Source organism: Canis lupus, chromosome 30, assembly GCF_011100685.1.
Source record: "Canis lupus familiaris isolate Mischka breed German Shepherd chromosome 30, alternate assembly UU_Cfam_GSD_1.0, whole genome shotgun sequence".
Taxonomy (NCBI): domain Eukaryota; kingdom Metazoa; phylum Chordata; class Mammalia; order Carnivora; family Canidae; genus Canis; species Canis lupus.
The window spans coordinates 4,572,706-4,587,183 of NC_049251.1; the positions used below are offsets into that span (position 1 = coordinate 4,572,706).

The 14,478-nt window shown below is 45.4% G+C and overlaps 1 protein-coding gene across 11 annotated transcripts in view; it reads left to right on the forward strand.

Annotated features, from left to right (window-relative positions):
- CDIN1 (CDAN1 interacting nuclease 1) overlaps positions 1 to 14,478 on the forward strand; it is a 227,512-nt gene that overhangs the window by 162,003 nt on the left and 51,031 nt on the right. Inside the window, exon 12 of one of the 11 annotated variants that reach the window (XR_005381434.1) lies at positions 1,146 to 1,952. The exons of 8 other annotated variants lie outside the window; for them this stretch is intronic. The gene's annotated coding sequence lies outside the window, so the exon portion shown is untranslated. Of the gene's footprint in view, positions 1 to 424; positions 1,104 to 1,145; positions 1,953 to 14,478 lie in introns of those variants that run through there. 2 more of the 11 variants (XR_005381432.1, XR_005381435.1) reach the window with 2 other exon arrangements.

The window sequence follows — 14,478 nt, forward strand, 5'->3', positions numbered from 1 at the left end:
GGAATTTATCCTTCCTACATGTCAAAGTTTAAGTGCTAGGTTTTGTGTATATACTCTCACAATATTGAAAAAGCCCTAAAGAAAAACAATTATATCATTGTTTTCAAAGAACCCTAGAAGCAAGGATAAAGGCTTTCAGAAAAGAGGGGGCAGTATTAATAATTATAGCACCTGAAGTCAGATGCAAAATTCTGTCCTAATTATTGGTGATGATTAATTGAGCATAAAGTTACAAGCCTTGAAAGAATTTCAGAATTATTTTTCTTTGATTTTTTTTTACCCAAAAAAAAACCCACCCCATCATTTTCTATTTTAGCAGTTTCCACAACTTAAACATTAAATTCTTATTGTTTGATTTCTGTTATATTAGTAGTGTGTGTTTTGCAATTCTAATCTTCACGTTTTTCTTTCTTTATCACTGAAGTAGGCCTTTTGAAGCTGGGAAATTTTTCATAGCAATATTGACAGTGTTCACATTTGCATGATGACAGCCAAGGAATGGAGCAGTAATTTTTGAAATTGCAGAAGTATTTAGAACACTGATAAAAGCTGAAATATATTTTTGATGGATTGAAGTTAAGCATACATGATTTTTCCTGCTGTCAAAAGGCTCTGAATTTCGTGAATATTTGCCTGCTGCGAGAATGCAAGATTAACATCACAACCATCACCCGGGCACCCAAACCCTGCAATTTAATAGCTTTTTAGGTTCTTTCCTTTTTCTAAACAGCAATTAATCTCATTTTAGTACAATTTTCTCGTTTCTGAAGTCGCTCATTGAATCGCTGTTTTGTTCATATTTGGCTTCAGCTCCTCTGCATAGTCATTAAAGTCCCAATTAATGTCACCTTTAGCTGAAGAGTACTCATTTTTATTGAGAAAATGACAGTTGCTGCCATGAGTAGTGCAGTGTAATATACATTAATTGCCCTGTAACACTGGTAATTACGAGTTTTTCAAGCCTCTCAGTAAACTGTCATGCCTAGACAAGACTGTGCTAAAATAGATTACTCATTAGGGAGACCTGTCCTATTTTCTGGTGGGTTCTTAGTGTTGGTTTAAAAAAAAAAAAAAAATCTTGAGCTTGAACAAATAGTTGCCAAGAGCAATTTCCTACAACAATATCCTTGTGTTGGGTTTTTCAGCCATCACTTAAGATTGCGGTCAGCAAACAGACAGAGTGCAGTGGACGCTACAGATGCTGAGTCTTGAGCATTTATTTATGTGGATCACAAGAGCAGACTTAACGGTGTTTCATTCAGAGTTGAATACGGCATATAACTGAAGAGTCCTCCTAGAGGATGTTGTGTTAAAACAGGTTCATTCCCCAGTGTTCAGAGAATATGTGAGTGAGCCAGCATCTACACTTGCTGAGTCTTAATCACCTCTGTACCGAGTCCGGCAAGGAGCAACGTTGATGCCTTTATTAAACAAATCCATAGGAATACTGGAGCAGATAAATGACTTTGACACTGAACATGGAAATCTTTATATATATGATTTTAAGGTGCAGTTTTAAAAACAAAATGGGAATCATTAGTTGGAGAGAACTGATACAACCTTACATATGAACTACTGGCCCACAATCTTTTCTGATATATAGTTGCTGACTGGTGCACTTGGCAGCAGGCTTCCCCCCCCTTTCTCTCTCTTTCAAACTGTGTTCCTAATCTCAGTGCAGATATAATTTTCCCATTCCCCCATTTCTATCATATTTCACATGTTGCTGTTTTAACGCAAAATGGTCAATGTTAAAGTCCATCGTTGCCCAGAACTGACGTAAAGGGAACCTTTGTTGTATCCTTGCCTAAAGCAGGTGTTGTAACAATCTGCTCTTCCCCTCTCTCTCTAAATGAATTTTGTCACAGCCTTTCAAATTTTCTCATGGTGATGAGCTAATGAAAGTAGATGGTACAATTTGTGCTGACCAGGTAGCAAGTGCCAGCTCACAGCTGAGGATGGTTTAAAAAAATAAATAAATAAAATATAGCATTATATCACTGATTTACCCATTACACAGCATTAATAGTGAGAGACCTTGGTGTGTTTATCTGTTTGTATTGGTGTGCATTTATCGAATTGTTTATGACAAGACTAATTGGGATAATTGTAGACACTGAAATTACCTGTCAGCTATATGTAACCACACTCCCTTTCTTTCTGACAAATGATGACAACTGAGGGACCCCGTAGCATTACTCATGATAGCTTTTCGAGTGGTAATAAGGACAATAGGGGCCCCGGCTAATTTGACATGGACAGCCTTCACAACAAGAAGCCAGCTAAATGACTTGTCAGGAGGGGAAAGGAGTCAGGAAAGTAATGGAGTCCCCCATGGCGCCCTGACAGGGAGATGAGGCAATTTCGACGGAAAGTGAAAAGGCTTCAGTTTGTCAAGTATTTAGAACAATCAGAGAACAGCTAGAGGCTGGAACCTGACAATGAATTTGTGAGGCACCGTAGCAGCCTCTCACAGGCCGGCCACTGGATGGCTGCACGGGCTGAGGCGCAGGCCGCACCCCCACTTCCACGGAGCCCAGTGTTGCCGCCTGCGCCCCAGGCGCTGTTTGACACGACGGCAGTAATGGCCAAGCTCCTGGAGGCCTGCCGTCCTAGCCTGTTGAAGAATGGACAGACAAACTGGAGACGCCCCGGAGGCTGAGGGCGGCCCTCCCGGGCCGAGCCACACCCCGGCCTGGCTCGCTGGGCCCCGCACGGCGCCTGTCCCTCCGATGATCTGAGGTGACGCGCTGCCAACCTCGCAACAAGCTGGAAAATGGGTTGAAGAGGCTTCCGACCCCAACACGTCAGAGGTGGCTCGGGTGCCAAGCACTGGAGTGACACTTCGGCAACTACATCATCTAGGGCTTCCACTTAGGTTTCAGTAGGGCCGATCTCTTTGTTGTAGCAAAGCCAGCTCCTAAACTGGGTGAGGCTCTGGGCCTTGCTGGGCCTTGGTCTCTTCGTTGTGTACAATGAGAAAAGACGAGTTGATCACATTTGTGCAAAAAAAAAAAAAAAAAAAAAAAAGTGACGGCACGATCCATATGCATGTGCAGTTTAGGGTAATTTTATACAACTTGAAACCCATCGGCACTTGCAGCAGATTTTCCTCCCCCCACCCCCACCACAGATCCTTGGAAAGGCAGCAATACCCTTCACACAAGGAGTAGATCACCTTTGTTAATAGGAACTTCCTTGTGAAGATTTCAAAGCATTTAAGCTATAGAATCTATCCCCTTGAGGTGCCTGGGTGGCTCAGTTGGTTAAGCATCTGCCTTCAGCGCAGGTCATGGTCCCAGGGTTCTGGGATCGAGCACTGCATCAGCTCTGTGCTCAGCAGGGAGCCTGCTTCTCCCTCCCTCTACCCCCACTCATGTTTTTTCGCTCTCTTTCTCTCAAAAAAAACAAAAATCTGTTTCTTTAGCATTGTCTAAAGAAGAAAGTGTGTATTCCATACACTCATTTAAACTGTATTATTTGTAAGTTTTGACCTTCAGGTGAAAAAGAAGTCCCTTTCTACAAGATACAGATACATATCTTAATATATCCCTGCAATTCCTCACTATAATATAAAACACACAGAGTTTCGCAAATATCATTAAACTGGACTAGATAGGTTGCCTCATGCCCTAACCAATAGTTGAGAAGGCTTAGAAACTCATCGAGAGAAACTACCTGTAAAATGGTCTTGTTTCTGCATTTATGCGGGGTGAGAGTGTATGGGAAGGAGGACTATCCTTACGCCCGGTGACCTAGTTGGATTCGTGCACATCCAGTTCATTCCAGGGGTTTTGAGTCGTTTGAGGGGTCTTCATGCTTTGAGAGCAGAGTAAGCATTCCAGCGTACCAAGTCCCAGGGAGGAATGCCTGGATCCCAACCCTGGGGGCCAGGACACCAGGAGCACTTTGGAGATATTGTTCATGCTTCTCGTGAACATTTGCTCAGCTAAACGTTTTCTTCCCTTTAGGGAGAAAGATTTTTATTTCTGCCAACACACCCACCATTTGAAATAAATTGTAGTTCTCTTTTGATACTAATACATGCTTAATTCTAAAAGTCTGGGGGATCCCTGGGTGGCTCAGCGGTTTAGCGCCTGCCTTTGGCCCAGGGCGTGATCCTGGAGTCCCGGATCGAGTCCCGCGTCGGGCTCCCGGCATGGAGCCTGCTTCTCCCTCTGCCTGTGTCTCTGCCTCTCTCTCTCTCTCTCTATGTCTATCAGAAATAAATAAATAAATAAATAAATAAATAAATAAATAAATAAATAAAATAAATAAATCTTAAAGGTTTATTAAAAAAATAATAATAATAATTCTAAAAGTCTGAAAGCGGCAAGGTCACAAAAGGAACCTAAAATCACCATAATCCCAGTTCATCCCCATTAGTACTGTTAATGTTTCAGCAAACATGGGATTGTAAGGAATATGCTATTGTATGTGCTCTTCACCCAGAGGACACGGAGATTGTTCCTCATGTCTCCTGTCTCTACATATATAGCTCTGCATCACCCCCTTGTAACTGGTTCCTAATGCTGGCATTCAGTGGAAATTCATAATTTATTTAACTTCCCACCTGCCAGAGGTACTTGACAGGTCAATGGCAACAGCGCTGTGGTGAACATACTCATGACAAAATGAGCGAATATACGGAGCACGCAACGGCCTCAGTCAACCTCTTCTGTCTTGTGCCGTCTGCCCTGTTATAAATGGAGAACTTGGGCCACCCGCGCTCTTGGTACCACGATATGATGTCTTGTGATCATCTCAGCTGCTCCCCTTCAGCGTCCAGCCAAAAGAGCCATTTCATGACGCCCCAAATTCATTTATCCAGTTGCCTGGTAGCAAACACAAGCAAAGGCAGCTTGTGCACGCACGCGTGCTTTCTGCCATCTAAGCTTCGGAGCTTGTGATTCAGCTTGTTTCACAGAAGAGCAAAGAAAGGGGCCGTGTTGTGCTGCAAAGATCCAGCATTTACCCATTGCACAGAACCTGTGTCATTCCTTTCCTACCTCTGTCCCCACCTGAGGCCCCCGTGGGAATCCCAAACAAGCTCTTCGTTCCCTGGGTGAAATTATCAGCAGCCAAGGGACACCTGGGGGGCCCAGGTTGAGCGTCTGCCTTCTGCTAGGGGCGTGATCCTGGGGTCCCGGGGAGCCTGCTTCTCCCTCTGCCTGTGTCTCTGCCTCTCTCTGTGTCTCTGATGAATCAACAAAATCTTAAAAAGAAATTATAAGCAGCCAATAAATGTTCATTGCTCCTGTTACCAGTATTACTCACACCTCATTAAATCCCCCTGCCAGCCCATGACTACTTCTTTAGGGTCACATCTCACTAACAGAGCTCCCAGGTCCAAGGACAGGTGGAGTGTGGAGGCCGTCAGTGGGTATGATGACATCACCCGGCACAGAACACTTGTAGCGGTGGCTTCTCTACCAGCAGAGCAGGGGCTGCCCACTGCTGTGGGGCCCGGCCACATTACATCCCATCCCTTTATACCCGGTTCTTCTTCCACCCCCGCGTTGAGTTCCTCTCCTTCCACTCGTTTCTATTCTGCGTGCTCACCTTTCCCTTTCTGACTCCTTGCCACCTGCCATTTCCTAAGGTGTGCCTCCACCAGAGCGAAGGCACTTGTCATTAGAAAGTTGTGTGATGTAGTACCTGCGGTGTCTGCTTCTAATTCCAGATCTTTCCGACCCTCAAGCTCTGGAATAGGTCACACTTCTCTCCTCTCGGGACACTAGATATTTTAGATCATTCCAAGTGGTCTCCTGCCCTCTTTCCGGTGCCTTTGTCATAGCTGTCATTATAGGTTGTTTCAGTGACACATATAATTGCTTCATTGCTAGGAACTGGCTTAATGTTGTCACAGACCTTATTGGCTCTTCTTACTTCAGATTTACATGCAGCATCCCAGGGCTTTCTTTAGGGCATTTATCATTTTTCCTCCGAATGATCTGGTGACAGTGTACAGCTACTCAGGTTTTCATCAGCCAGCAGATGATACAGTCTTTCTTCTTTGCTGCCACGAGCCAGAAAAGAGACAAAATCGAGGAAAGCGCTTTTCATTACGGCACTTCAAGGGGGCCCTGTCTGGGAATCCGGGAGGGAAGATTCCTGAAGTTGCAGCACCCTCACACTGGAGGATGCTCTGGCGTGGGCAGCCCCCATCCCTTCCTGACGCCTGGAGTGAAGGCGCCTCATCCTCACTGATGATGCCAGCCCGGCTCTCATGCCGCCAGCTGCGCATCTTCTACAGCCTGCTACCTTTCCTGTTTCCTTCCTCCTTCAGTAGGAGAAAGTCTGAGGCGTTTTCTAGGCTCTGAACTGCTGCTGCTACGTAGTGGGATAGGTAAGGTTTTGTTAGGTTTCTTGGAGAGGCCCCTATCCTCATTTGGAGAAGGAGGGGAAAAACTAAACTACGAATTGCCTCCAATTGCACGTGAGGGGTGCTAATAAATTTTATGATCGGATAGGAGTTGTAAACGGGGCACTCCTCGTATGTGGAGATGATGGTATAAACTGTGCTAGGTTCATGGGCTGGCCCCCGGTGTCTGGCATAGCCGTAAAAGGGCTCTCTTACTATTCTAGAGGTATTCTGTGCAGTAGGTCCAACCTGACTTTCTTACCTCCCATCTAGAGACTGAATCTAAAATGCTCAGACTCTTCTAAGCAGAAAGATTCAGAAGTTCCAGGTCCATGAGACAAGATACACTTGGCAGGAGGGCTGCCTCGGTGTTAAGCATCCATAAACCAGTCTTTTCACTGCTTTTCTTTTTCTCCCATTTCTAACCAGTCATGTTCCTTAAACTCTCCATTTTTTTTTTCTTTTGTTTATAACGTAGTCGCTTTCTTAGTAAGAGATTCCTGAAAAGTCTTCTCCCGGTGCTTCTGAGCCTCTCAAACATTGGCCACTTGGTGATAAGATCTTCTTTGGTCACTAGTGTTCCTTAAAGTAGTGAAGGCCTAGAAGATTATTTATAAAGCTGGCTGACATCATCCAGCAGTTTTCCCGAGTTACCTTGTAGACGACTCTTGCTCGCTCACGCAGCCCTGCCTCGTGATTGCTGGCTACACTTGACAAGAGCCAAGATTCTACTCGCTTGGCTTCATAAAAAAAGAGGACTCCCATCCGCCTCGATAGGGTTTAGAGCTTCCCCTGACCAAGCCACATAAGATCCAGGTTCTTTGCGGGCCCTGAAAATGTCAAAACACTGCATCCCCCCATCTCTGCCCTCAGCTGCACCATACTTCCGTGTAGTGGTGTGAAACCACACTCTTAACTTCCATTTGGCCAAGGAGGTTCTGTCTGCTTGCGGAGATCCCCCCCACACACACCTTGTAAGTCTGTGTCCTCTGAATAAAGATCATCTCTGCTTCAGGCAAAGAATGAGCTTCTGGTTCTACCCAAAATCAGGTTCTCTTTTAATTAGTTGCTCCATACAGCAGTTGTGATATGTAGGGGGTAAACAGTAATTGGAGGGAGGTGGCAGTGAAAGTGCTATATGGACATATAAAATGTCCAAGGGGCATCCTGTGCGAGTCTGGTGACTTTCAGGGTCCATCCTCTGGATGTGCACCAAAACAACCCAGGAGCTCAAGAAGTCACTCCAATAAATCACCCTGGCCACTCAGACTTCAATAAATAATGAATGAATGAATGAATGAATGAATGAATGAATGAATGATTGGGGATGGAGTCCTAGAGAATGAGTCTTGAAAGTGCAGAGCGAAGTGTCTATTCTGTAAGTTGGTTTATCCGCCGTGATCAATGAGTGAAGCCAACAAGCCGGGTCAGAAGTCTCCTGTGGACTAAACCAAGTCAAGCCTTTTTACTTGCATTCTGTTGGTATTTATCATTGTGAAATATGCTCTGTGTAAATGCAGAAAGCTGTAGCACCTGTATTTTCTGCACCATGATGTGACTCTCAGTAAGAATTCTGGGTTTTTTTCCTTTTAATATTCAATTAAAAGAGCTGTTTTCATAGTGCCAGAAGACTCATTTATCCAGTTGTCTAGTAACGTATAAACAAATGTAAACAAAGGTAGCTTGTACATATGCATTTGTTTTCTACCATCTAGTCTTCAGAGCTTTTGATTCCACTCTTAAAGATATTTAATAGGCAAGAAAGGGTAATGCGTTGCCCTGTAAAAATGATGCACTTATTGTTTTACATGAAATCTCTGTGTGGATTCGTTGCCCACCCCCACCCTCATCCCACACTCCCAGAGCTATGCAGACAAGCCTTGCCTTCTGTGACATGTTCATCCTCATTCAGTCTGGCCCCGCACTTCAGACAGGAACTGCAGGCTAGCTGTCCCCTGGTAACTGTCTTCCCCTTCATACTTTAATAAAATGCCTGATTCGGGCTAGGTAGATCGTCATCCAAAAATAAAGCCCCAGTTCCCCTTGCGAGATGTGCCCACATGGCTAATTTCTGGCAATGGAACATCAGTGGAAGCATCCCGAGCAACTTGAGAAATGCCCTGAAAGAAAGGAGGTGTACTGTTCTCTGCTGCTCCTTACTTCCTGCTGCCAGGAGTGTGGCCGTGTGGTGGCTGGTGCTCCGGGTGCCGTCTTGGGCCATCAGAGGGATGCCACGCTGGCCGACCCTGGTGGAGCAAAACAGCAGGATGCACCCAGGTCCCTGCTGACTGGGCCTGGGGCCGCCTCCTTCTGAGCTCAGGTTATGTAAGAGAGAAGGGTACTATCTTGTGTAAGTCACTGCTGTTGTGATTTGTCCTTCACTTGCAGCAACAGAACTGAGTTCTAACCAGTCCGGTGAGAGAGATGTTACGGTGGGGGGGGGGGGGGGGGGGGGGGGGGGGGGGGCGGGGGGGGGGGAGTTGGATCTATACCAAGAGAGTTTGTGTAAAAAAAAATAGCATCAAAGCTAAAATGTGAACTCAGTACTTTTAACTCTGCTGCTAGCGTTTTTCCCATATCTTCACGGGCAATTTGAGAGGTGGTGGTGGTGGTTGTGGTGGTGGTTGTTGTTTTACTTGACTATTATAGGGAATTTTACATTCCATATTTTTTCCCGAATTATGAAATTTGAAAATAGACCTTTTAGCAGTGTTATTGAGGTATAATTGATATGCTAGAAAATGCACACGTGTCACGTACACATATCGATCATTTTGGTCAGATAGGACTCCGTCTTGAAATCATCACTGCGTATCTATCACCTCTGGGGTTTTTGTTTGTTTCGTAGTTAGAACACTTACCATGAGATCTGCTCTTTTAACAAATGTTTCAGGGCACAATACAGTATTTTCGACTAGAGGCGCCATGCTGCATAGATCTCCAAAACTTGCTCATCTTGCATAACTGAAACTATGCCCACCGAACAGCTCCCCACGTCCCCCTCCCCACAGTCCTTGGCAACCACCATTCTACTCTCTGCTTCTAGGAATTTGATTATTTTAGATACTTCACATAAGAGGAGTCATGCAGTATTTGTCCTTGTGGGACCAATTCGTTTCCCTTAGCGTAATGTTCTGAAGGTTCAGCCATGCTGTAGCATGTGACAGGATCGCCTTCTTTCTTTAAGGCTGAATAATACCCATTTCGTTGTACATGTGTACAGTATTTTCTTTATCCTCTCCTCCGTTGATGGGTTTTTTAGACTGGTTCCCATATCTTGCCTATTGTGAGTAATGCTGCAGTGAACATGGGAGTACAAATTGCTCTTTAAGATGCTGCTTTCAATTCTTTTGGATTTATACCCAAGAAGCAGGATTGCTGGATCATATGGTGGTTCTATTTTTAATTTCTTTGAGGAACATCCATACTGTTTTCCATAGCAGCTGTACCATTTTCCATTCTCACTAACTGTACCAGAGTTCAAACTTCTCTGCATCCTTGCCAACACTTATCCTTTGTTTTCTTCACAATAGCCATCCTGACAGGTGTGAAGTGATATCCCTTTGTGGGTTTGATTTGCATTTCCCTCATGATGAGCGATGCTGAGCATTTTTTTTACACACTGGCTGGCCATTTGTAGGTCTTTGGAGAAACGTCTTTTCAAATTCTTTGCCCATCTTTTAATCCAATTACTTAGCTTTTTTGCTAACGGTTTGTAGGAGTTTGTTTTATATTTTGGATGTTAACACCTTACTGGAATAGAGCTTGCAAATATTTTCTCTCATTCTATACGTTGTCCTTTTGTTCTGCTGTTGGCCTCTTTTACTTGCAGAATGGTTTTTAGTTCAACGTGGTCCCATTTGTCTATTTTTGCTTTGTTGCCCGTGCTTTTGGTGTCATAGCCAAGAATTCATTGCCCAGGCCAATGTCAAGAAGCTTCTCCCCTATGTTTTCTTGTAGGAGTTTTACAGTTTCAGGTCTTACATTTTAAGTCTACAATCCATTTTGAGTCGATTTTTGTATATGGTGTAAGATAAGTGTCTAATTTCTTTCTTTTGCATATGGATATTCAGTTTTCCCAACACCAGAAAATGGATCTATATTTTTAATTCTAAGAGCTCACTCTGAATCTTGGAAAAGGTCCCCTCCAAATGTGTTACAACTCAGCAATTTGTTTGGAATAAAATTGTCATAGTCTGTTCTGTGTTCCCTACGTGATGTGTGTGGTATTGGGTTTTGTGAGTCAGACCGGAGCATAACGAGGATCAGCAATTCAGGCCTGCCGGCAAGGGTTGTTCCAAGCATCACCAGAGTTTGCAGCCCATCCCCTTTTCTGGAGGTAGCCCCGCAGAGTCCCCCAGTAATGTCAAATCCGTTGAGTTCTAGTTGTGAAAGAACTACTTCAAGAGAGTCGCCACCGTTAAATGTTTATTAAGTGTTTATAAATGTATTAGTCACTGTGCAAACAGAGGAGCAGGTGGTCTTCCTGCCCCCACCTGTTCAGATCACTAAAGCAGAGCCACCTGGAAAGTTTCACGCCGTAATTGACCTTCACCCTTCAGAACTTCACTTTCATTAAATTCAGCAATGAGGACTTTGACATCTCCTGAAATATCATTTCCATGTGCCCTTTGTGATTAGGTATTAGCCCTGTGTGAGTCGTGCGGGGTGAAGCCGAGATCCAAGTGTGCGGCCGCCCAGGAAGGGAAGCGCTCTGGCAGGCCGGGGAACGGGGGGGATCGGGGGGGCTGGTCGGACAGGTGCTTCTCAGATGCCTCGCACCCAGGACCGCCTTCATTTTAAGGAATCCCCCTCCCCTTACGGCTCATGCTCGTGCTCGTGTCTCCTCCTGTCCAGCTTGCTTTAACCTCCTTTTCTCTTTCTCTGCTCTTTCCCTCTGCGTATCCTTTACTAAGAAATTTTTCTGAAAAGAGGAACGGGGGGCCGGGGCCGCCGGTGGCGCAGTCGGTGGAGTGGCCAACTCGAGGCTTGGCTCCAGGGGTGCTCTCGGGTCCTGGGACCAGGCCGAGGCCCTCACGCTCCGACGGAGCTGGCTCCAGCTCTTTCCCCTCCTTTCCTCCCTCCTGCCTCTGCTCGCTCAGCTCTCCCTCTCCCCCCTCCTCTCTCCCCCTTCTCTTTCTCTCTCATGCGCCCCCTTCTCCTTCTCTCTCTCCTCTCTCCCCCCCTTCTTTCTCCCCCTTCTCTCTCTCCCCCTCCCTCTCCCCCTTGTCTCTCCCTCTCCCCTTCTCTCTCTCTCCCCCTCTTCTCTTTCTCTCTCCCCCTTCTCTCACGCGCCCCCTTCTCTCTCCCCTTCTCTTTCTCCCCCCTTTCCTCTCTCCCCCCCTTCTCCCTCTCCACCCCTGTCCTCTATCTAAAAATATTCTTATAAAAAGTGAAAAAGGGAGAAAATGGGGGATTTGATCAAGGGAGCTTAATCTCTCCTAGTATCTGTAGTAGTAATCTGTGGCTTGGTCAGATGAAGGAAGGAAATAGGAAAACAAAACAGGGAATGTAAAGGACGGGGAGCAAGAGGTGGGGGAGGGAGGGAGAGCTAGGAGAAAGTGGAAACTGTCTTAACTCCCTGCAAAAGGCAACTCCTTTCTGATTTTTTTTTCCTCATCACTAGAGCAGTGATTCTCAAACTGCTGCACAACAGAATCCCCTAGTAGGTACAAAACCGCAGCTGCCTGAATTGCAAACGCGCCCCCTGGGGTGGACACCCCCCCCACCCCCCCACCCCCCGGGCTAGTGCTGGTTAAAACTCCCTAGGTGATGCCAATGGGCAGCCCAGTCGAGAACCAGAATTGCAAAATACTGGCCAAGCCCCCTCCCTGGGCTCACAAGATGCATTACCTCCAGGGTGGAGGGACACGGGGTGAGAAGGACACCTGGGGTATTTGATACCTTGTTTTGGGTTGCTAGGTGGTTATTTGAGGCTTTTGCATTCTATATTCCTTATTGCATGTGATTGATACCCCGCTTGAAAAAGCAAAATATCCCCATATCCATACGTGCACACATTGATCCCTGGTCCCCTCCCTAACGCCCCCTGGAACATTCACTTTGTGAGGTCTAGATCATGGCCTGGGGCCAAGGCCAGGGCTTGTAAAGCTTCCCAGCTGATTCCAGTGCCCAGTGGTGGGGGAGCCAGTGTTGGAGAAGGAGGCTGACCAGCTGCTGTGTGCTGTGTCTCCACAGACCAGAAGTACTTTATCTCCAGGACAGGCCTGGAGACCCTCCTGGGCTCTCTTCCTAGATTCTATATTAACAGTTACCCTATTGGTCACACACATTTTCAGGTAGACTATACAGTCCCTTATCTATAGGCCCTCAAAACGATTTTTTTAGTAAGGTGGCACCACAACATTTGGGAATCAGACCTAAGCGGCACTCTTTAGAGGCTAGAGACCTCTCCCGTGCTTCGAAAAGTCCTAGGTTTCTCTTCAGAAATACTAGTATGTTTAAGAGTAGCTTGGTCCCCACTATGGGTATTACCGAATATAGGAAACTGATACACTTCTAATTCTGATAAATGAAATTCTCCAAGCTATCTGGCTCAAGGGTTTCAAGTGAAAGATTGTGGAGCTACAGTTTCTTTACAAAATTAAATTCTAGTTTTGCCTGCGGGTCTGCCCTCTAGGGCAATAGCCTACCTCCAAGGGCAGGCCGTTTTCCAGTTGTGTCTTGGTTTGAGTTATACTGACCGGATGCATGTAGCCCACCATCGCATCACTGAGCCTGGCACGAGGAGGCCCTGATAGGTGTATGCTGAAGGAATACTGGAGTCTGTTGCATCTTGATTTCTCTAGTTTCCCTCCGAGGGTGGCCTTTTGCAGTCTTTTCCTTAAATCGTGGTAGCAGCATGCTTTGATGACCTCTAAATATATGCAAATTCCAAAAGGATTTTGTTCCAAGAGGAAGTCAATCTTTTGAAGATGTGTTTTAATTTTTTCCGAAGTTTTTATTTAGATTCTACTTAGTTAACCCTACAGTACAAATAGCTTCAGGTGTAGAATTTAATGATTCATCCCATAAAACACCCAGTGCTCATCACAAGTGCCTCCCTTAATACCCATCACCCATCTAGCTCTTCCCCCACCCACCTACCCTCCATCAACCCTGTTTGTTCTCTATAACTAAGAGTATTTCTTGGTTTGCCTCTCACCCCTCCCACCATGTTCATTTGTTTTGTTGAAGGTACGGTTTTAAAGAATGGATTGAGGGGTACCTGAATGGCTCAGTCAGTGAAGCAGCCGACTCTTGATTTTGGCTCAGGTCGTGATCTCAGGGTTGTGGGATTGAGCCTCATCTCAGGCTCCTGCCCAAGGTGGGGGTCTGCTTAAGATTCTCTCCTCTCTCCTTATTCTCCTTTCCCCACTTGCACATGCTCTAAAACAATCTTTCAAAAAAATAAAAAATTGATTCCTGAGGTAGGAAAGAGAAGCCTGCATAATCCAAAAGTGCTGTTGCAAACAAACCAACGTGATCAGCAGTATAGTCTTAATGATAATAACTTGTGCTCTAGTGCCCTCGCCTGCATTGTCACGTGCGTACCTCCTCTGCTAATTTTCAGGTAGACTTAGAACTCAGAAGTTCCTCATCATGCTGATGTCAAGGTTCAGGTGGGGAAAAAATGTAAAGATTCCAGATGCGATTATGGTGTTCATGAGTGCCCTCTCAACTTTGACCCTGTGAGCCATAGAGACCTAGTGAACTGGGTTCAAGCAAAGGCCAGAGAGATCTCTACCCACCTTCATCAATGATCCTTGGCTTCAAGAGACTTTCAGGATCTAGGGCTATTGGTCCCATGGTAAATGGGACAGTCTGTCAACCCCTCGTCAACCCCTAGATCCACGCTGCCCAAAAGAACATTTTTGCCATGATGGAAATGGTTTATATCTAAACTAATAAAACAATTAACCACATACGGCTATTGAATTTGGATGTGGCCAGCACAACGGAGAAAAATGCATTTTTAATTATATTTAATTTTGATTTTAATATTACACGAAGCAGTGTATCCAATATCCTGCTGGATAGCACAGCTCTAGATCTGGGGCTATCAGGGCTTCTTACTCTAATGTAATGGCTGGAGCATTATGGGGTTACCAAGA